General features: G+C 36.0%; 1 protein-coding gene and 1 non-coding gene across 2 annotated transcripts in view; one reads left to right on the forward strand and one right to left on the reverse strand.

The window, feature by feature from the left end:
- The window catches only part of IMMP2L (inner mitochondrial membrane peptidase subunit 2), an 878,078-nt gene that overhangs the window by 654,602 nt on the left and 201,415 nt on the right, over positions 1 to 22,061 (reverse strand). The gene's annotated exons all lie outside the window — the stretch shown is intronic.
- Positions 12,649 to 12,755, forward strand: LOC124525304 (U6 spliceosomal RNA). The gene has a single exon (XR_006965488.1). It is a non-coding gene; the product is annotated as a U6 spliceosomal RNA (small nuclear RNA).

Below are 22,061 nucleotides of genomic sequence, written 5' to 3' on the forward strand. Positions count from 1 at the left end.
GAAGAGGTAGTCACAGTTCTACAGAGGAGAATGTTTTTCTATTTTTTTTATGAGTATGACATTTCAAGTATTCATCTTCAAATGTCTGATTCCAAATTGCTCTCTTGAAAACTGAAATTAGGTATGGTAACAACATTCACAGTGTTGAAAATGAGGAAAATTACCACTCTCTTGTATATATGGAAAAAGAACTAGTATAAATATTTAAATCAGTTAATATTAACATTAAATGCAACAGCCTAAATAATAACAAATATACATAGACAACAACAGATTATTGTCTTATTAAGTAAAGTGATTCAGAAAAGTTCTAAAGGGTGCTCCCTTGTACCTAAATTGTTAAATTTGCAATTCTTTAATCCTTCTAAATTGGCAGGGTAATGGTAAACATTATGGGTTCACAATGATGTTAGATTTTAAACATTACCTTTTTGCAATGTATTTCTTCTCCTATTTAAAAAGCCCTTCACATTTACTAGAGACGTGGTTTAAAATGATCTATTTAAATCTCAATATTCTGGTCATAGGTGTAGTTGTTCTTCACATAGTAAGGAAAACTTGAGATGGATCACTATTTCAAACTCTTAAGTAGCCCTAAGAAAGACTCCAAAAAGAGGCATACAATATGTGACTATAGCAGGTATCATCTTCTATTAATTTATCTTGTGCTATGGAGCATTTTCTTCCTCTTTGCTTTAAGATATCTTTTTTCTCTCTATGCAGTTGCTATTTGGAAAACACAATAAAAATAGGAATTATAATATTCAACTATCCATGCACCAAACTTATTCATGTATAATTTTTAGATGTATATTTTACTTTCTATAATTCAAGCTTCATTTTACTACCTCAAAATTCAAAACTAATTATTTTAGATGATATAGATGTAAGAACCAACAAAGACTTTTCTAACTATAGAGAAACAATATAATCAATTCAGCTACCAAAGTCAATGTAACTAAGTGATGGAAAATAAAAGAAATATTTTGAGCATTCAGAAAATGCATGTAGATATGTAACGTATGACATATACAGAAACACAGAACATGAAAAAGCATCTATCAAAAATTATCTCACATTGTAGATTGACGAATTAGAAAATTCCAACACTAGGTTTTGAAAGAGAATTGCTTATAAACCTTTTCTTCTTCAATAACCCAAAGTTATATACAAACATAGTGTATGATTTCATTGCTTAGATGAAATTAGATATGTACTACCCAAACCCTTAAATTTCAATAATTATATAAATGACAGTCTTTTATAGCTATTTATAAGGCAAATGGGCTTCTGTACAATAAGATATAGAATAAACATTGTATATCTTGGGGCACCTGGGTAGCTAGGTCAGTATAGCATCTGACTTTGGCTCGGGTCATGATCTCGCAGTTTGTGAGTTCGAGGCCCACGTCAGACTCACTGTTGTCAGCTTGGGGCCTGGAGCCCACTTCAGATTCTGTGTCTCTCTCTACCCCTTCCCTTCTGGTTTTCTCTCTCTCTCTCTCTTTCTCTCTTCTCTCTCTCTCTCAAAAACAAACATTAAAAAAAATTTTAAATAAATAAAACATTGTATATCTTGGTTTTGAAGAAGTAAACATCCCTTAAACTCAAGTCAGAAAACATAACGAATATAGAGAAAAGTTTAATTCAAGATACTAATTCTTAAAATCTATGTAAGAGAATATATTATCTGAATAGAATGACTCATTTAACCTGCTTTATCTGAGTTTCCACTCAACTTATAGTAAATCATAATGTAGTTTGCATAAATGTGTCATCGTAAACAAGTAATTTCTATGACTGTGTTAGCATATTCTCCACTCCCAGTGCTATACGTATCTATCACAACTGTTCCTGCCAGATATAGTAGTTATTCATGTATCCATCTACCTCATTAGATACCCGAAGACTGAACCAAATCTTTCATGTCATCTGGCACAGAATACAAAATAAAAGAATTAACAACAGCTAAATAAAAGTTGGAAAATTCAGCTCACCAGTACAATGATTCTGAATAGAAAAGTATTTTTTACTATTTTCAGAGGCATATTAGAAGCTACAAAGTAATCTTCTAGTATCTCGATGACATAAATGCTACCATCTGATCCTCTGGTTTATCCAAGATAAATGCAGAGGTAGAAATAAGAGAGCCACAAATGGCTTGTGGTCAGAAATGGAAACAGAAAAACATGTAGCATATAAGATGAAAAATTCTGAACTCTCCAAATATCTACATATGAAAAAGTTCCTATCTTCAGTATGGAAATGGGAGTTAAACTACATACATGATCACCTGTTTGGGGAGAGGAGGTATATAGTAACATATAACACACAGAAATAAGTATGGGGATAGAGCCTTATGAAGCACAAGATCTGCTCATTTTTCCATCTTTTCATTGCTAGGCTGGAGAATATAAAAGCTAACTGCAGTAGCCCACTTCATGACCTCTCAGTCATAACAGAACTAATGAAAGTACAATGATCCAATCTTACTCAGGGAACTTGTATGATTTTTAAAAACAGCACGAATGGAACAGCTCTCTCGGAGTACTCTCCTATAAGCTCTTCAAAGTTAGTTTGAAAACTGTCAATACAGCTGGAGTTCTTTTCAACACTGCTGCAAGTTAGGAAGAAATATTAAAGAAGCCACAAGAATTGATACAATTCAGGAAAAATAATTTAAACAATATTACCACAATTATGACATGTTACAATGAAATCTATCGCAGCTAGAAATGAATAGGACCCCAGAGAATGTTAACGAGGAATGAATTTACAGATGACTCAGTTTACTCCAGCAGGAAAGTTACAGTCCCTTCTTGCTCCTTAGTGGTACAAAAACGATTTCAGGGGCCACAGGTTCTAAAAACATTACAAAGTTTGAAGAATATAAAAAATCAGTTATAAGGAAAAATAAGGTTTTAGATTTTATAAGCCCCAGGAAGCAAGGCTTACATTTAGTTACATAAATTAGAGGTGTGTTACATCTCAGAGTAGGTAACAGCTGGATACTGTGCAGAATAAATGTGCATGCCAATGGGTGGGATGTTCGTAATGCTGAAGGGCAAGAGAGAGATGTATAGCTTGGGAAGTGATGTGGATAATTACTTGTCATTAAACAGCAGAGTAATTGCTTCAGCAAATTCCCATGTAACTATTCCACATGAAACTTCAACGTGCCCTTGGACTACTAAACATCCATAGTTGTCTCAAACAATCTTAGCAAAAAGACAGCAGTCAATGATGCATCACACTTAAAAAGAAGATCATTGTTTTATAATTTAGTCTCACAAAACACATTAGGGACTCTAAACATTAATAACAGAAAGACAAAAACCCATTGATTTTTACATTAGTAAGACCTTGGTAAGACCTCAGAATCCACTTTTTTTTCTAACATGCTCAGTCTATGTGTTTGATAAAGTCTATGGTGTATAAGTTTAGTTAAAATATCTTCTTCCTGTTTGGAAGGTTTTCATGTATATTCAATATCCGAGTTTCATAATAAGCAAAACTAAGAAACACTTAAGTTGCTATAGGATATTGGGTGGTATCAATGGATAGAGAAGATTCTGAGTAGCCGAAGCAGAGGCAATGGTTTAAATCTCAAAGTCCCAACATATTCTGGTGAGGAGGAGGATGAGAAGGAGGAGGAGAAGAAGGAAAAGAAGAAGAGAAGGAAAAGGAGGAGGAGGAAGAGAAGGAGGAAGAGGAAGAAGAAGAAGAAGAGGAGGAGGAAGAACAAGTAAAACTACACAAACTCATGACTCCAACATAACTAGAAGATAAGAACCTCTCAACCTCAAATCACTCTTAAGTACAAAACTAAACATTAAGTCCCAGCAAGCTCTCAGTGGTGCTCCAGCCATCAAGCTCATGGGGACCAAGAGCAGTTCAGGAGAAATTACACTCAAAGAAAGAAGAGGAGAGCTAATGGCAGGCCTAAATGTGTCTTAAAATCACTGCTAGAAAGTTGGTCCTCTGCACAAAAATACTGCAAAGTCAGCAGTTAGATAAGAGCCTGCCAAGAACAAGGACATGACAAGGCAATGTCGGAAAAGTCTCATGTTGGAGCAAGAGAGTTAAAACAGAAGGAAAGGTTTCCTTGGAAACTGTACATAGAAAGATAAAGAAGCATGGTGGGAGGGGGGAGGAGGGTATTTAGAATCCCAGAAGACAAAAACAAATTTAAAACTTAAGAGACATATCACTCAGGAAACAAACAATATTTTGCCTACAGTGACAAAAGAGGGTGGCTCTTGAACTAGTAATGTCAGAACCATCCCAACTCACTGAAAAGAACCCAACAGAAAAGCAACTATCAAAAGAAAATTCAAATTGAGACCCCAAACAATTCAACTGATGAGAATTTCACCCCTCTCCACAAGTTGGCAAGACAGACTGAAACTTTAACATAACATTCACAGCGTAAATAAATACCACAGGCCAAGCTTTAGGTAGATGAAACAGAAATTGAAAATGAGGGAAAAAAATGCATGACAAGAAAAAAGGAGGAGATAAAACAAGGATTAACTGAATCCACAAAAAAAATGGAAGAAGAATACAAAATCATACCACAAGTGGAAACTAAATTGCAAAATGCTAAAAGGAAAATAGATTTGAATGAAAATACAAAAGAGGTATCGGAAAAACAAGAGAAAAGTAAATAAAATGAAATAGAGAAAAAAGTAAGATGGATCAGAGAGAAAGGGACTGAAATGTAAAACAGGCAAAAGAAAACCCAAAGAATGTATAAATGGAGTTCCCAAAGGATATTGTTGTACAATGGGATAGCATTAATAGTTGATACTCCAATTCAAGGTTTTCAAAAATGAAAGACCTGAATCTACACACTGAAAGGGCCCACTGGACACCAGCGGGAAAGGACCTGCAAATGATCAATTCAGAAATATATCCAATTAAAAATTAGTGGACATTAAAGATAAAGGAAAAAGTCTCAGGGTCTCCAGGAAAAAAATTCAAATAATGTACAAAAGAAAAAGAATTAGACTGGCAACAGATTTATCAAAAACAAGATATGAAATAACATACCACTGGAGCAGCATTTTCATAAATCTCCAGGAAACAAGGGAAACCCTAGGATGGATATCCAGCCAAGCTGCCTTTGAGTATTAACACTATTAAAAACAGTTTTGAACATGTAAGAACTCAAAAAATTCTCTGTCTACAGGTCCTTGAAGAATATATTAGAAGACGAACTTAATCCAACTAATTAGTGATTAGGAAAGTTAAGCAAAAAACTAAGTGTACATATATGTCTTCATTTGTAGATGTAAGATATAAAGACAATTAAGCATGGGGATACAATATGTTTTATGTTCTATGTGATATATTATGATCTGAATGTTCTCACAAAGTATAAATAATGATGATAAAACAATGGGGTAAGGAGGAAAACCATCAGGTAGAAAGTATACTGTTAACAATTACCAAACCAGATATCAAATGGATAAAGTTTAAAATTGGGAATAAAGGCATTAATAAGGCATAAGTTCAATGTGACTACTAAAACAAAAATAAAACCTTCTAAGAAAATTCAAAGAAATTAGAAAAAAAAAGGGGCGCCTGGGTGGCTCAGTCGGTTGAGCGTCCGACTTCGGCTCAGGTCATGATCTCGCGGTCCGTGAGTTCGAGCCCCGCGTCGGGCTCTGGGCTGACAGCTCAGAGCCTGGAGCCTGTTTCAGATTCTGTGTCTCCCTCTCTCTCTGACCCTCCCCCGTTCATGCTCTGTCTCTCCCTGTCTCAAAAATAAATAAACATTAAAAAAATTAAAAAAAGAAAATAAAAAAAGAAAAAACTCTTACAGAAAAAAGAAACCCAGCAAATAAACCATAACATGTATAATAATTATCATATGAAATAACATGATGGAATTAAGACCAAATACAGCAGTCTTTTTACTAACTCTGAGCGCACTTAAACTATTTAAAGGAAAAGACTTTTTAGTGTGGCTCATAAAATGGAACCTAACTATGCACTATAAACAAGGTAGATACTTAAAAGAAAATTAGTCAACAAACCCAAATATAAAGGGATAAGCAAAAACATATCAGGAAAATTGAAACAATAGGTGAGCAGGGATGGTAACACAGATATCAAACAAAACAGAATGCAAAACAGAAACCATTAAATGTAAAAAAAGAGGGACAGTTTTTAATCTTTAAAGCCAAAACTACAATGAAGATATAATAAATATAAATATCCGCGTAGCAAATAGCACAGTATTCATCTTTGTAAAGCAAAATTTCAGAGATATCAGGACACATAGAGAAAGCAAACTATTAATAGGAGTCAGTACAAGACAGATCAAGTGAACAAAAAAAAAAAAAAATTTAAGCCTAAACATGGAATTAATAAGGTAGATTTTAGGGATGTATATTAAACTTTATATGCTGAAAATAGAATATAAACCTTCTTCTCAAATGCATATGGAACATCACAAAAATTAATCCCATTTTAGTTCACAAGGAAAATATCAGTACGTTCTACAAAACAAAAATATTAGAAAGCAATACTTTCTGATCTCAATGAAATAAAACTAGAAATTATTTGATCATTTTTGTAAAAGCCCCTTCTACTTGGATTAAAAAAAATATTTGTTTTAAGCAACTCTTGGATGAAAACGTGAATATAAACTGAAAGAAAAAAATACCTTTAAAAATATTAAAATTAAAACACATGAGATATTTTGAAAGCACTGATCAGGGAAAAATTCAGAGCTTTAAACATTTCTATCAATAAAGTTCAAAGAACAAATATATAAAGGGGTGCCTGGGTGGCTCAGTTGGTTAAGCATCCAACTTTTCAGCTCAGGTCATGATCTCTCAGGTTATGAGTTCGACCGCCACGTAGAGCTCTGTGCAGACAGCTTGGTGCCTGGAGCCTGCTTCAGATTCTATGTCTCCCCCTCCCTCTCTGCCCCTCCCCCACTCACAGTCTGTCCCTCTCTGTCTCTCAAAAATAAAAAAAAATTTTTTTTAAATATATATATATGAATCACTGTCAAAGCCAAGCAAGGACAGCTCCAGACCTTCTCACACTTCCCATCTCTTTCTTCTTCTATCCCAGCTCTGATTCAGTCAGAAAAGGCACCCCATTTTTCAGGACTCATGTGCACCCAGACAGTCCAGGCTAATCTTCCCACCCCTATGTTGATAACCTAAATCATGTCTGCCAAATCCCTTTTGGTCTACAAAATAATATATTCAAAGGTTCTGTGGATTAGGGCATGGACATCTGTGAGAGGGGTGGGGAGCATTATTTTGCCAACCTGAGTAACATATACATTTTCTTTTATCCAGCAATTGCACACACATACACAACTTGCACACCATTAAAAGCGAGGTAACAGAGAAAACAAATTCATACATATATACATACATATATTTGTACATATATAAAAATTAAACTCCCAGCTCAGAAAGGTATTCAAAATAGAAACTAACTTGAAAAACATGGTGTTTCATACACACACGACTACAGAAAGACAGTACCCAGGTATGCCGCAAGTTCTCACTGCTTCCGATTAAGTAGAACTTGGTCCTGACACTGCACAAGAGCTCCTGGAAATGGAGCTCCCTGCAGATACACGGAACCAACTGCCCCAGTGACCGAGATACCAGACTACGAAATGTAACTTCTTTTTTAATTTTTCACTTTTACTTTCTTCGTGCCATTTCTCTTGACTTTTATTTATTCCATTTCCTATCATGTCTCACTACACAGAAAGACAGAAAGAGAAAGGTAGCTCAGTTTTAGGTCAGATCGGTCTGGTAACAAGAGAAATCAAAAGTTCAAAACACACCTATTCCTTCTTCAGTCCCATCACTCTTGCATAATTAATCAAAGCCCTGACAAGCAACTTTCATGGGCTTTTGACCCTGAGACAAGAGCAAGTTACAGGCCAAGTGCCATGAGCTCAGCAGAGATTCACACTTCCTGATGCTCTTCTGAAATCTAAACTTTAACACGGGCACAGCAGTAGGGGAGACAGAAATGGCATTCTTACATAAGAGATAGAAACTAAAGCTTTATTTAAGCTTCCTTCACTCTTCTTAATGGATAACTTAGATATTTAAAACTATATTTGATGAAACGATGCCCACCTTTATGTAAGGTTAATTTTGAGGATGAATACCAAATTTTAAGCCTTAAGAGTTCTAAAAACTCAACTCTACAACACTAAAGGTAAAATGTCTACAGAGTGGAAATATAACAAAGCTGAATGGTGAATGGATGAGAAGAAAACATTTATACCACATGCAACAGAGGAAAGGTTAGTTATAGTATATAACTATTACATAGTATATAGTATTATAAAAAACAACTCCGAGGAAAGATAGGTAAAACATTCAATTAACAGAAGAAATAAAAATAAGCCTAAAAACTTGAAAAGATGTCAAACATCACTAATAAATTAAGAGATGCAAATAAAAATCAGGATATTCTTCCCATGAAATTACAAATTTAACAGCTTTATAACATCCGGTTACGTGAGAATATGGGGAAATTGCCATTCTCATACAATATTGGTGGGAACATAAAAAGGTGCAATTTTGTTGGAGAACAACATTGTCAGTACCTATCAAAATCTAAAATTTACATGCCATACTATTTCCATCTCCAGTCATCTATTCTTGAGACACAATTACAAAGAGACACAATTTTAACTGTGAATTCTTTTAAAAAGGTGTGTAATGATATGAAAAATTTACACAAAAATAAAGGCCTGGAAGGATACACACCACATGGATGATGGTATCGACAGGGTGGGAACTGTGAATGACTAAAATGAGTAAAGAGGTACTTGCACATTTCAACTCAGTATGTCCTTACCTAATTTTGAATTTTTACATAAGAACGTTTTCAAGTATACTTGTATAATCTCATCTTAATAAGTTATTTTTAATGTGACAAGGAGATAAAAAATTGAAGACAGCATGTGCCTAAGATGTTTTAGATACTTTTAGTCATGATGGCCCTTCTCAACCTACCCTTTAGTCTCAGCAATATTTTTATGCTTTTCAATTTTTATCTATTTTTTATTTTGGTGGAATCCATAGATTCCTCGATCATATCTTCCAGCTCAAAAATTCTAACAGTGTATTTTCTAGATTTTTATCCTGTCTGTAGTTATACTTTACTGTCAGTGACAACATTTTTCAATTCTACAGTTTCAGATTAGTTCCTTTTTGTATCCATACATTCATATTTGCTTCTACCTGTTTTGTGGTTACATAATCTCTTGCTGTAATTCAATGAAAGTAATTTTTTCACTTATCTCCATGAAAATGAAAATCAAACACACGTGTTTTAAAGCTTTTATCAAACCCTTCCATTAAACTAATTTTTTATAAAAAGCCAATTTGTGTTCACATTATTAATCAAGTTTTCTTTCTCAACAGCAGATTTCTTCATGTTTTTTTATACCGTTTACAGTGGGTAAGATAAAGTGGCCCAACAAAAACTAGCACGATGAGGTAGACAAAATAAATGAGAATAGTACCAAAAACAGGTTAGCACACATCATACATATTTAATATTAGTTGTTCAAATCTTGTTTCAACTCCATCTTTAAATTTTAGTCAAGTTACTTAAAAGCAAGCCTACATTGCTATTATTTAAATTTGAATATTTGGTCTTCAGGAATATTGCAGTACTCTCTTGCTTCAATAACATTTTTATATTAGGATTAAAATTCTAACTGATGCCACAAGTATCAGCCTTTATCAGTTAAATGAAAATGCCATATTTTTTAAAGCAAGCAATCATAAAAAGTAATACATTATATTAAAAAATTTACTTTAACTTAGAAACATAAATAAATCCTGATTTGCCAGTCTTTTGAAGTTATTTGAAGATACAAAACAATTATTTAGGAATGGCAATAACAGTAATTAGTGTAATCATCCCTTACCAATTGATTTTTTTTCTATTTCCCATGGCTCCTAGCACATGCTTTGTAATAAAAGTATTAAATAAATTATTTGGATGGATGGGCAGAACAACAAGTATATAAATGGGAATGAATCAACCATTTAGCTCAAAGAACCAAGTCTGACTTCAAATTAGTCAAACCTAGAATACCTTAGTTACCCAAAGTACCATACATCTAGGGTCAGCGTTTCATTTTTTTTTTAAACAATATCAGCAGGAGTATGAACAACAACACCAACAAACATCCACTACAAATCTGCTGTGCGAAGGACTCTGTAAGTTTCATCAGAAACACACAAAAAAATAAGCAAGACTGCCTCTACACATAATCCAGGTATAGACTTAAGACACACATAAAAGGACATATTACAATTCGAGGCATCTATGCTAAGTAGCAAGGAGGTGAGAAAGAGAACAAGGTGAGACAAAGAAACAAGACAAGAAGCACAGTACAAGCACTTCAAGGAGGTGGGAAGGGAAGGGAAGGGAAGGGAAGGGAAGGGAAGGGAAGGGAAGGGAAGGGAAGGGGAGGGGAGGGGAGGGGAGGGGAGGGGAGGGGAGGGAAGGGGGGGAGGGGAAGGAAGGTTCTGCAGTCCAGGACACCATGGCAGAAATGTTGATCTGTGGGCAACGATGAAGTCCGTGTACAAGAGGGGGCATGGGGGAAAGGTGGGTGGAAGTTGTGCATGGTCAAAGAAAAGACACGGACTGTAGAAGGAAACAAATGCTTTTCTTTCTTCTTAGCATAACCTTGTTGTGCTGTAACTGTAAATATTTTAGATGAAAATCTAGGACTAAAGGTCAACCATTCACCCCATCCTCATCATTCTACCCACAGCAAACTGTTATCAGCCATAAACAGAGACTAGGTGTTCTGAGCAATCAACTACTTTGGTAAAACAAGACTTAACAGATATAACAGTACTCTAACAATCAGAATAAAATAACTACACTTAATGGTAAAAGTTGACTGACATAACTTAAACTGTCTTCAATAACTTAGAAGCCATTTAAGACCTTACAGCATCCATGAAGGGGAAAAAAAAATCGCTATTATTTACCGAGCACCACTGTATGCCAAGTACTGCAGTGTAAGCTTCTCGTTATCACCTCACTTAGTATTTACTATGTACTCTTATGAAGTATTACTTTTGTTTTATGGATAAAACAAAATCCAGGTGTCTAATATTCCTTACTCACTCATGACAGAAATAGCACTAGGTCTGATTCCACAGTCTTGTCCCTTCACCGTAATATTGTATGTGTATGTGTTTTAAAAAGAGTTATAGTTGGCAACAAGCTTTCCTAAAAATCAATCAATGAGACTATTTACCTTGAGTCTCAAAAATATTGTCCCAGAAGTCACTGACTACCTCTTTTTTTTCTTTTTTCTTTTTCCTTTTTTTTTTTTTTTAATCATAGTACACTACGGGTGAGTTCCTCTGGATTTTATTTGTATAAACGATTCTTCCTTCAAACTAAATTACTTTAAAAACACTTACCACAAAGGAAATTGCTAACACAATCATTATCTACCTCAGTACAAACTAATGTTATTATCTCCAGGAAACAGAAGCAACTGAATTACATAATAGAAATATTAGTTTAAAAGGTCACTGGATGTCAGAATGTATCATTTTACAGAAGTCTCAGGAGACACCATTCATCAGAAATTATAATGCCTAGAACACCAAGTTCAATGCCATGATTTAGCAGATCTTGCTCTTCCTTGGTTCATTTAGCACCAGTTATGAAACTCTGGCAAGTGGAGTATAGTTATTCTCTCTCTGAAATATTTCCTTCCACATGCAAGGCAAAAGAAAGAAAACCAGGGAGGTCTATTTGAACAATGCTTTATTAAAAACACATCTAATATCCCACATTAATATACAGAACATACACACAAAAATTAGCTCTAAAAGAGATGAGCTTAGTCCCACTCCCGCACTTAAAAGATAAAGAAACAAAGACTCAATAAAGTCAAAAGTTTACCCAAAGTTATAGAAATAATGATTGAAAGAACCAGAAGTCAAGAGTGGTAATCAAATTACACCATCACTCTCAACTAGATTAAAGTAAAACTGAACATGAAATAAAGAAAGATATGAAGTGATGCTTTCTTTCCCAAACTCACTTACAAACTTCAACTCAACTTTTGCATCTGGACCTACATTGGATTAGTAATGGAATTTGATGAAAACTGAGTAATTAGCCCCTGCAATACATTAAAATACTTTCCAAACACTGTGCAAATACTTAAGGTAGTAACTGAGGCTGAAATAGCATTCTCAAACCATATTACACAAGATGCCTATGTTTTAAAACACATGGTGAGAAACACATTTAGCCTCTAAATGCTAATTTGGGATTAGAAGCCAATTAAAATTGCCACAGAGATATCAATCCTATGTTCACCACTAATACTACTCTTCTGTATACAAAATTCTTTAGATACAATTCATTGCCTGCAATATGTTACACATAATCAAGAAATAATAGTACAGAAGAAAGAAAAAAAATTTGGATGTCAAATGAACTAAAACTCTGCAAGTTTTTCAAGATTTCAAGTCTATGAGTCACTTTTCATAGTATACAAAGAACAAGAAAACCCATCACTATTGGAAATGCTGGGACCAAAAGAAAACTAAAAAATACATTATTCTAGTTGTTTTTAAAAATAAATTAATTATAGTGCTCGCTTCGGCAGCACATAGACTAAAATTGGAACAATGCAGAGAAGATTAGCATGGTCCCTGCGCAAGGATGACACACAAATTTGTGAAGTGTTCCATATTTGTTTTAATGCTTTTTAAAATGTTTGTTTAACTTTGAGAGAGACAGACATAGACAGAGCACGACCTGGAGAGGGCAGAGGGAAAGGCAGACACAGAATCTGAAGCAGGCTCCAGGCTCTGAGCTGTCAGCACAGCTGACAAACAAATTAATTAATTAATTATATACATTTAGATTTCTCAAAATTTAAAACCGGGCATGTTTTCAGCCATATGATCCCTATTTCATCAAAATACATCCTTCATGTTCACCACATTATAAAATATGAATATAATACAAACACTTTAGAAAAATCTTTAGATTCATCTCCTAGATCTGAATATATATATATATCCTCTATCTCCCTGCAAATCCATTCCTAGGTTGATATCTAAGAGATATTCATACATGTACAGAAAAATTTAAAGAATATTTGTAGCAGAAAAAAAATAATAACCTAACTAACAACCTAAATGTCTGTTGACAGCAGAATGAAATCTAAATTGTGGAATCATCTGACTCCAGAGCAATAAAACTGAACTTCAGCTACACACACACAGGATGAACTTCATCTAAAGAATACTGAGTGAGAGGGGTGCCTGGATGGTTCAATCGGTTAAGCATCTGACTTCGGCTCAGGTTGTGATCTCCCGGCTTGTGAGTTCAAGCCCCATGTCAGGCTCCATGCTGACAGAGAGAGAAGTCTTCCTCTCTCTCTGCCCCTCACCCGCTCACGTTCTCTCTCTCTCAAAAATAAATGAACATTAAAAAAAAAAGGGTATGTTTAAAAAAAAAGAATATTGGGGCGCCTGGGTGTCTCAGTTGGTTAAGCATCCAACTTCTGCTCAGGTCATGATTTCACGGTTCGTGAGCTGGAGCCCCATATTGGGCTCTGTGCTAACAGCTCAGAGCCTGGAGCTTGCTTCAGATTCTGTGTCTCCCTCTCTTTCTGCCCCTCCCCCACTCACTCACACTCACAGTCTCTCTCTCTCTCTCTCAAAAATAAATAAACATTAAAAAAATTAAAAAAAAATAATGTTGACTGAAAGAAGTCACACAGCAAGAGTATATACTATATAACTCAACTTACATACACTTCTGAAAAGGCAGAACTAATCTATGGAAATAAAAATCATCCAGGTGAGGCAGTGACACAAAGGGAATATGAGGGACATAGGGTCCTTAAGTATGTATTACATTTGTTCTGAGATTACATCCTGGGTTTCCCAGCAGGAGTAACCAGAATTATCAGAATATAGAAATGACTTTTCCACTAACTAGCCATATGATCTTTAATATAATTTAGCCTTCCAGTGGCAAGATTAATAGCCAATAAATCTCACATAGATCATCCGAAGATTTTGAGAAAGATTTTAAATCATTTTTATTCATTTAACAAATATTCATTGTGAGCCTACTATGTATAAAACACCATTTCGGGCACCTGTCACTTACATGCTACTGGAGAGAAATAGAAAATATGCAGCAAACACAATGAATATATGAATTATAATGTAAACTGCAATCAGCGTTTAGGAAAAAAATATACAAGTACACACCAAATGAGACCTTCAATCCTGTCTGAACATTTCTGAGCACACATAAACACAGAAGGGAACTAGCTTTAAGTAACTATTTTATTTTATTACACTCTGAAGTAAATCCTTTCCCAGGGTTAATACTCCAGCATAAATCTTCATGAATAAGTCTTGATAACGTATGAAATATTTAAACATATCCTTGAAACCACAAAGGATAGAGCTGGAACCAAAAGGCAGATTTTTCAAAGAAAGAGATTAGTTCAGTGTTTCAGAAAGAACTTCAAATAATCAAAACACTTAAAAAGACAGTGTTAAAGAGAAACTTGATACTGGATTATAGAGAAATAAATTTATTCTTGAAGGAGGTTTGATTTGACCTATAAGACCCTTCTGGGGTTTTATTTTAAGAATAAATTAGCAATTAAGAGTTTTGAAAATATGTTAAAGTATTATTTGCTTTTAAAATATTTACTGCACATATACATTAATAAAATGAATGAATGTCATATACAACTTACATTCATAATAAATTGATATTTAAACTACTCAGTATTATCTTGTATACCTTAAAAATACTGTCATTATTACATGTAAGTGTAATTATAACAGCAATAAAATTTTATATCCCTCTTACTTTTTCCTCTTGAGCATAATGTCTAAAAGCATTTTATTTTTTTAAAAAAATTTTTTTTAACGTTTATTTATTTTTGAGACAGAGAGAGACAGAGCATGAACGGGAGAGGGGCAGAGAGAGGGAGACACAGAATCGGAAGCAGGCTCCAGGCTCTGAGCCATCAGCCCAGAGCCCGATGCGAGGCTCGAACTCACGGACCGCGAGATCGTGACCTGGCTGAAGTCGGACGCTCAACCGACTGCGCCACCCAGGCGCCCCTAAAAGCATTTTAAATATGTTAACTTTTCCTGTAATTCTAGGTACACTAATAGGAATATTTGTGTTAGTCACCACACCCTTTTTAATAGAAAAAGATATACAAATCTCTAAAAATTTACAGGATTTTTAAAAGTTAATTTTAATATCATTCTAGCAGAAAAGATGTGCAAAAAATGAGCCAAATTTTAAAAAAATGCATATCCTAAATCACACTGTTTAAAAATTCAGATAACAGAATAAAACAACACTGAGGCCTGTTTATGCCACACTGTAATGGTTTTAAATCATAGTTTGAACCCAAACTGAAAATCCTTGTAACTGCCTGTTACATATACAAGACATTTGTAGAATAATATCAAGTATTTATTAAGTGGTTGTACCCCCTTCGAACCCATTTTCCACACTATAGTTACCATGGTCTTTCTAAAATGTTATTTTATCGGGATGCCTGGGAGGCTCAGTTGGTTGCGCACCTGAATTCCACTCAGGTCACGATCTCATGGTTCATGAGTTCGAGCCCCACGTCCAGCTCTGTGCTGACAGCTCATAGCCTGGAGCCTGCTTTGGATTCTGTCTCTGTCTCTCTGTCTCTCTCTCTGTCTCTCTCTCAAAAATAAATAAACATTTTTTAAAAATTCAATAGTAATTTTATCATGTCATGTTCTTTCTTTTTCTTTTAATTGTTTTTTAATATTTATTTATTTTTGAGAGAGAGAGAGAGAGAGAGAGAGAGAGAGAGAGAGAGAGAGAGAGACATCACGAGCAGGAGAGTGGCAGAGAGAGATGGAGACACAAAATCCAAAGCATGCTCCAGGCTGTGTGCTGTCAGCACAGAGCCCAATGCGGGGCTCAAACTCTTGTGCTGTGAGATCATGACCTGTGAGGAAGCTGGACGCTCAATCAACTGAGCCACTCAGGTTCCCCAATGTTCTTCATGTTCCTTCTTAAAATTATAAATAGCTTTCTTCCTACCACAGGATCACACCCAAGTTCCTTAAAATAACTTTGAGGTAGCATGCCCTGCTTACCTATACAGATTTACCTCTCCCCACTCCACCTGAACTTAATTTTTCAACCACATGTCTCCAAGTCATGTTCTCTGAGCTTTGTGGATTCCCTGCTCGAAATATGAGCTGTCACTTCTGACAGAAATAGAATACTATTTCCTCTTCTTTCTTCCTGTCTTCTCAGCTTTCGACATTCAGCTGAGACAAGACATGTCCTTCAGTGAGAAGATTTCGTGCCTTCCTTCATACCCAGTGCTTCTTTCCTAAAGCAGTCTCATACCGAGCTATATAGTTTAATGGTCTACCTTCCCCACTATCAGCAAGACAGGGACCATTTCTCTGTATCACTTTTCTGTACCCCGTGATATTTAAAGAATTCATTATCTCTTGGATAAATGAGTGAATGATATGAATGCCAGCCTTCAATATAAGTGATGTAAGTGCTGGGACACAACACAAAATAAGAATATATTTCCCACGCAAGTAATTTCATAGTCTAGGAATTTATTTCCCACACAAATAATTTCATAGTACAGGTGTCTGCTTAAAATGAAAACAGAATAGAGAAAGAGGTGACACGACCTTGGGGAAATTACTTAAACTCTTCAAGCTTTATCTTCTTCTTCTGTTAGGTAGGGGAACGTCACCATCTCATTACATAGTGCAACCATCCACTTATTTATCAAACCAGAAAACCAGTCACCATTCGGGTTTCCTCTCTCCCCCTCTGTTATTACATCCAATCCAACCAAAATGTCTGTGAATCTACCTCCAAAGAAGTATTTCAATCCATCCATTTCTCTCCACTTTTTTTCTATCCCCACAGTAATCCAGTTTCTCTCCTAGACTTCCAAATATATTATTTCCATTCTTACCTCATCTAATTTATTTATCATAGAGTAGTCAAAGAATCTTTATCAAACTATAAGTTGAATGCCACTTTACTTAAGATCTCTCTCAAAGACTTTATCTGCCCTATTAAATGATATGTCCTCTAACAACACCTCCAAACTCATCTTGTCCAACTTTGCCCAAACAAATCTCCAGCCACACTGGTCTCCTTCCAGATCTTGCAACATGCCAAACTTTTTGCTGCCCCGGGGTCTTGACATATACTGTTCACTCTGTGTAGTACACTCTTCTCTTCATTTTTTATAAGGTTGATTCCTTTACTTCCTTCAGTTTCAGTGTGTCAGTTAAGAGAGACTTTCCCTCCTGTCCACCATAACTAAACTGTTGCGTCAGCCCACATTCCTGTTTTTCTCTATCACCACACACAGATCTTTCCTTCTTTCCCCTGCCTTCAGCATATTCTCAATGTGTAGAACTGTGCCAGGGTATAGAGCAAGCAGATTAAAAATGTCTCCAGAAGACAGAAGAAAAGAAGGGTAACTGTACATGGTCTGAACACGTGCAGACTATTTTGATGTGAACAGAGGTTTCCTATTTTCTCTAAATTTTACCTTTGACAGTCTAACATCCACCAGTAGAACTGGATAAATGCTTTCTGTTTAAAAGTCTACTATTAATACATACATTATCTAAAATAAGGCATGGGAGGGCACCTGGATGGCTCAGTCAGTTAGGCGTCTGACTCCGACTCAGGTCATGACCTCACGGTTTGTGGGTTCGAGCCTCACGTCGGGATCTGTGCTGACAGCTCAGAGCCTGGAGCCTGCTTCAGATTCTGTGTCTCCCTCTGTCGCTCTGTCCCTCCCCAACTTGTGTGCTTGCTCTCTCTCAAAAGTAAATAAATAAACATTTACAAAAATTTTTTAAATAAGTCATGGGATGATACAACTGAATTAATATAAGTAGATAGCTGTTACTTTAGGAAGAATGAGTAGGATCGTGGAGAAATAAATAAATAAGACACTTTAGAGATTAATTCAACGTCCTAAAAATGAAGTGCTACCTGAGGGTGGTAGCATCAGGAAGAAGCCACACAATAATGTTTTGGATGAGAAAATGAGGCAAAATAAAATTTGAGTACCACAAACCCAGGACTATGAATACGAGTAAAACTGATGAGTGCAGAAGCAGTAGTAAAGATAAACCCTGAGTATTCTACATTTATTGTTTTCTCCTAGAATTTTCCTTGCACGTAAATACTTAGTATGAAAATTAGAAATTTCATGTAAGATCACATAGAATGTAATCCAGATTTTATGAGTCAATCAATCCTTTATAAGCCCTAGACAAGTCTAATATTGCTAAATGTGTAATATTAGTAATTTGAGGTCAGGTAAAACTGTCAAGTAGATGTAATCTTATTGCATACTGTTTTAGTTTTGCTTCATGAGAGCTCATTGCACTTAGATTCATTTTACGTTAGTCACCTGAGGCACAGTTTGCTACCCACCACTCTGCAATGAGCAGCTGTTTGCAATAATCCCCATGTTGCCGACAACGTTAGACTGTCTCCTGGGGTTTAGACGATGTTGATTCCTAAAGGCCAGATTTAACACTTTGGGGAAATATAAAAGACATCAAACAACTACAGAAGGAGAAATAAGGTATGGATTTTGATTATTTGAGGACTGCAACTTATTACAGGCATTGGTTACCACAGAAATTATGATCTGTAAATGGCCTACGTGGAATAGGCTGGGAAATAATACGTTGTACAAAAATGGAGTTGACTCATAGCACATCAGAGATGGGTGGCACCATGGAGATTAACTGGCAGCAGTTCTGGCTAATGATTAACAGGTCGGAATCTCTCTAGTAAAAGCACTAATGTACCACTTGACAACTGTGGCCTCCACTGGAATGACTGCAATACAGGGCAGGTCGTTTTAAGGCAGTTCTGTTATAGAATTCTTTATATTGACTGAAAAATCAACCTCGGCTCTTTAATTTATTCCCACTAGGTTATGGTCCCTAGAACCAACAGAATAAATCAAGTTAATCTTCCATATCCCCACAGATATTTGGAAACAACTACTACATACCCTCACGCCTCATTTTCTTTGTCTTCGGATTGTACCACTGTCCATTATTCAATTCTAATGTTAATAAACATTATAATAATGAAACACAGTGTTTTAATCAAATGGGTCTCTTCTAAATTCCTTGCAATCGCCATATTTCAATAATCAAAGCCAAATGAACTAACCTACCAATAAGAACTAACAAATGTAGTAAGAGATTTGCAGGTGTCCTGAACTAAATCCTAATAAGGTTGGAATGAATTATAATCATCAGATAATGGAGATACTGAGGATTACAGAAATCAGAAAGGTCAGGAACTGAACTCATGGCTGACTTCGAACCCTAAGCCCTGTCCTGGACTACTTCAAGGGAGACCTGACCAGAGCAGAAGAGGAAACGGGCTAAGAGAAACTTCTGAACATCTGTTAACTCCTGAGTCTGTTATTTAATATACAAACTGACCCACATATTTGAGCCAGCTACGTGATCAATGTAGCAACTACATTTTTCTCCAGCAACTGAAAAAAGGGCTAAACAAGGCAAGGAAGAGGACAGAACTTTCCACATGCTACAGGAAGAGGTCTGAACTTACCTTAGATTTATGAGGCCATTGAGCATTTTAAGTGTTAGAATTATACATTTACTAAAGTCATCTTAAAAGATTGCTCTGAAAGTAGATATGGATAGATAAAATGAAAGCCACAGGAGAAGCTGAGAGCAGTAAAATAGTTCTCACAATAGTCCAGTGAACTGTGGACAAGAGTCTGAACTACATTGGTGGTGTGGGAATGGAACAAAGTACATGGACTCAACAGATTTAAAAGCAGAAGTGACAGTACTTGGTGATGGTTTAGATGATAAACTGTGGTACACTGCTGTTTCAGACTGTGGGCTCCAGTCTGACGCCGGGATTTGAAGTCCCACTTCGATTTGTGGGACTGACGCTGCACTTGAGTATCGACCGCGATAAAATAGGCACAAGAGTACCTCACTCGTGGAGATGCTGGTAACTTTCACTGGGACACTAAATGTTAGTGATGACAGTGAAGAAGGATGAAGGGGAAGGGAGGGAATGAAGGGAGTGTAGGGTGACTCCAGGTCTCCACTCAGGTGACTCGGTGAACTCCGAGAGGGAACGCAGGCAGGAGGGCAGGCTCGGGAAAGTAGATCGTGAGTTCAGTTTTGAAGATGATGGGCCTCAGATATCTGAGGTTATCCAGGCAGCAATGGGTTGAAGAATATGGAAGTAAATGCCAGCATGAGACTAGCCTTGTAAAGCAACTAAGCTCTGAAGGCAATTAGAAAGGATCAAAGGGCCAGGGGAAGAAAGTGGCTTCTTTTGATGGGTGACACAAGCCTTTAGGGTTTGAAAGAAAAGCACCTGGAGGTAGAGATTGAAGGTATCAATGATTAAAGAGCTAAATGGGTGGCACTGGTTTCAGAGCCTTTGGAGAGAAATGGGCCCGGAGCACAAGGACAAGCCTCAAAGAGGAACAAAAGATCCTCCTTCTCCTAGAGAGGAAGGAAAGAGGCCAAAGCATGGGTAGGTTTAGGGCAGGAAATTGGAGTTTCTCTACCATCTTTCTATTTCCTAATAGTCTGAGACCCAAGGCAGTTGAGGGAGGCTGAGGAGCAAGGAGGTACACTGGAAGATGGGGGCAAAGTTTTAGATTCTAAAACGGGGGTGAGCACGACAAAGTAAAGGCATCCCTGCTTTTTGGGGTCACCTGGGGCATTTCCCCTAATTCTCATAAATTCAACTTTTATCTCTCCCACAACATTTGCTTATAAATTCTATTAAAGCATTTATTATGATAAAATATCTGTATGTACCTTCCCTAGGTCACGTTCAGTTCAATGCTAAATTTCTGTAAAACACAGGTGGCACTCGAGCTTTCTCAGAAGCAGCAAGCCAGTGAGCAAGTCATCAAACTGGACTCTAATTCCACCTGCTTCCTTATTTTACTGTGTTAGAAGCCAAACAATGCCATTTTAAATCTAAGTAAAATAGAGAAATTTTGCAAAATTTCTTCTAATAGCAAATAGTGATTAGGAATCTGCCCTATGAATAAGGTAAATTGTGTCCATAGTATTTTTTCTCAAGATGCCCAAATGGCATTATTCGTCTCATTAACAGAACCAAAATTAAGAAATGGCCTTCAGAAACTGTTAAGAGAGCCTTAAACTATGCTCCATTGGACCTAGATGTTCTTGGGGAAAAAATGAACCTCTGCCATCACTTACAAACTGACTCTGCCATCCGAAAGCTCTGGTATCTGAAACAAGGAATATTTCTTCTTCTGCCCTTATGTGTACATATCATAAACTCCTAATGATCTTCCTTGAATAAATTTAAACTAGCAAAGAAATCTTTTCTTCATCAAAAATCCTTTCAAGTATTCATTTTCTTCCCAAGGAGACTGAGTTCTGTGTATACTAGTTAATACTTTATAAGCTTGGGCTTGCATGCAGAACACAGAGGCCCTTTTATTTCCAGATAGTTTTCCTGCAATTTTAGTAGTGTGCCATAAGGAAAAGAATGTTTTTTAAGCTACAATCACATTATCAAAACAGAGGAGCCTCCCAGAGTCCTAATTACTAGAGTCAGAACATGGAATTATTATCTCAATTCTATTTTTCTCTGAAATTTGAGGGGAAAAATTAAAGATTAATTGCTAATACTAATAGCAACAAATTATTTGACAAATATGTATGAGCACCTGTGTTGGGCGGCTGCTAGGTTAGGTATAGGAATGGTAATGAAACTGCAAGAAACATTATTCCTTCTCTTCAGGAATTATATAGGCAAGTGAGACAGAACATACGTTAAAGAACAAAACACTTTAAAGAATTTTGAGCCAAAATCCAACAAATGCAGCCACTTAATTTACAACAGGTGTCTTTTAATTTCAAATGTTAAAAATCAGTTTTTCTCACTAAGCTTTAGGAAAGCAAATA

The sequence above is a fragment of the Lynx rufus genome, unplaced genomic scaffold (assembly GCF_022079265.1).
Source record: "Lynx rufus isolate CCGP_SWC_20201006 ecotype Redwood Valley unplaced genomic scaffold, mLynRuf1.p SCAF_4, whole genome shotgun sequence".
NCBI lineage: Eukaryota > Metazoa > Chordata > Mammalia > Carnivora > Felidae > Lynx > Lynx rufus.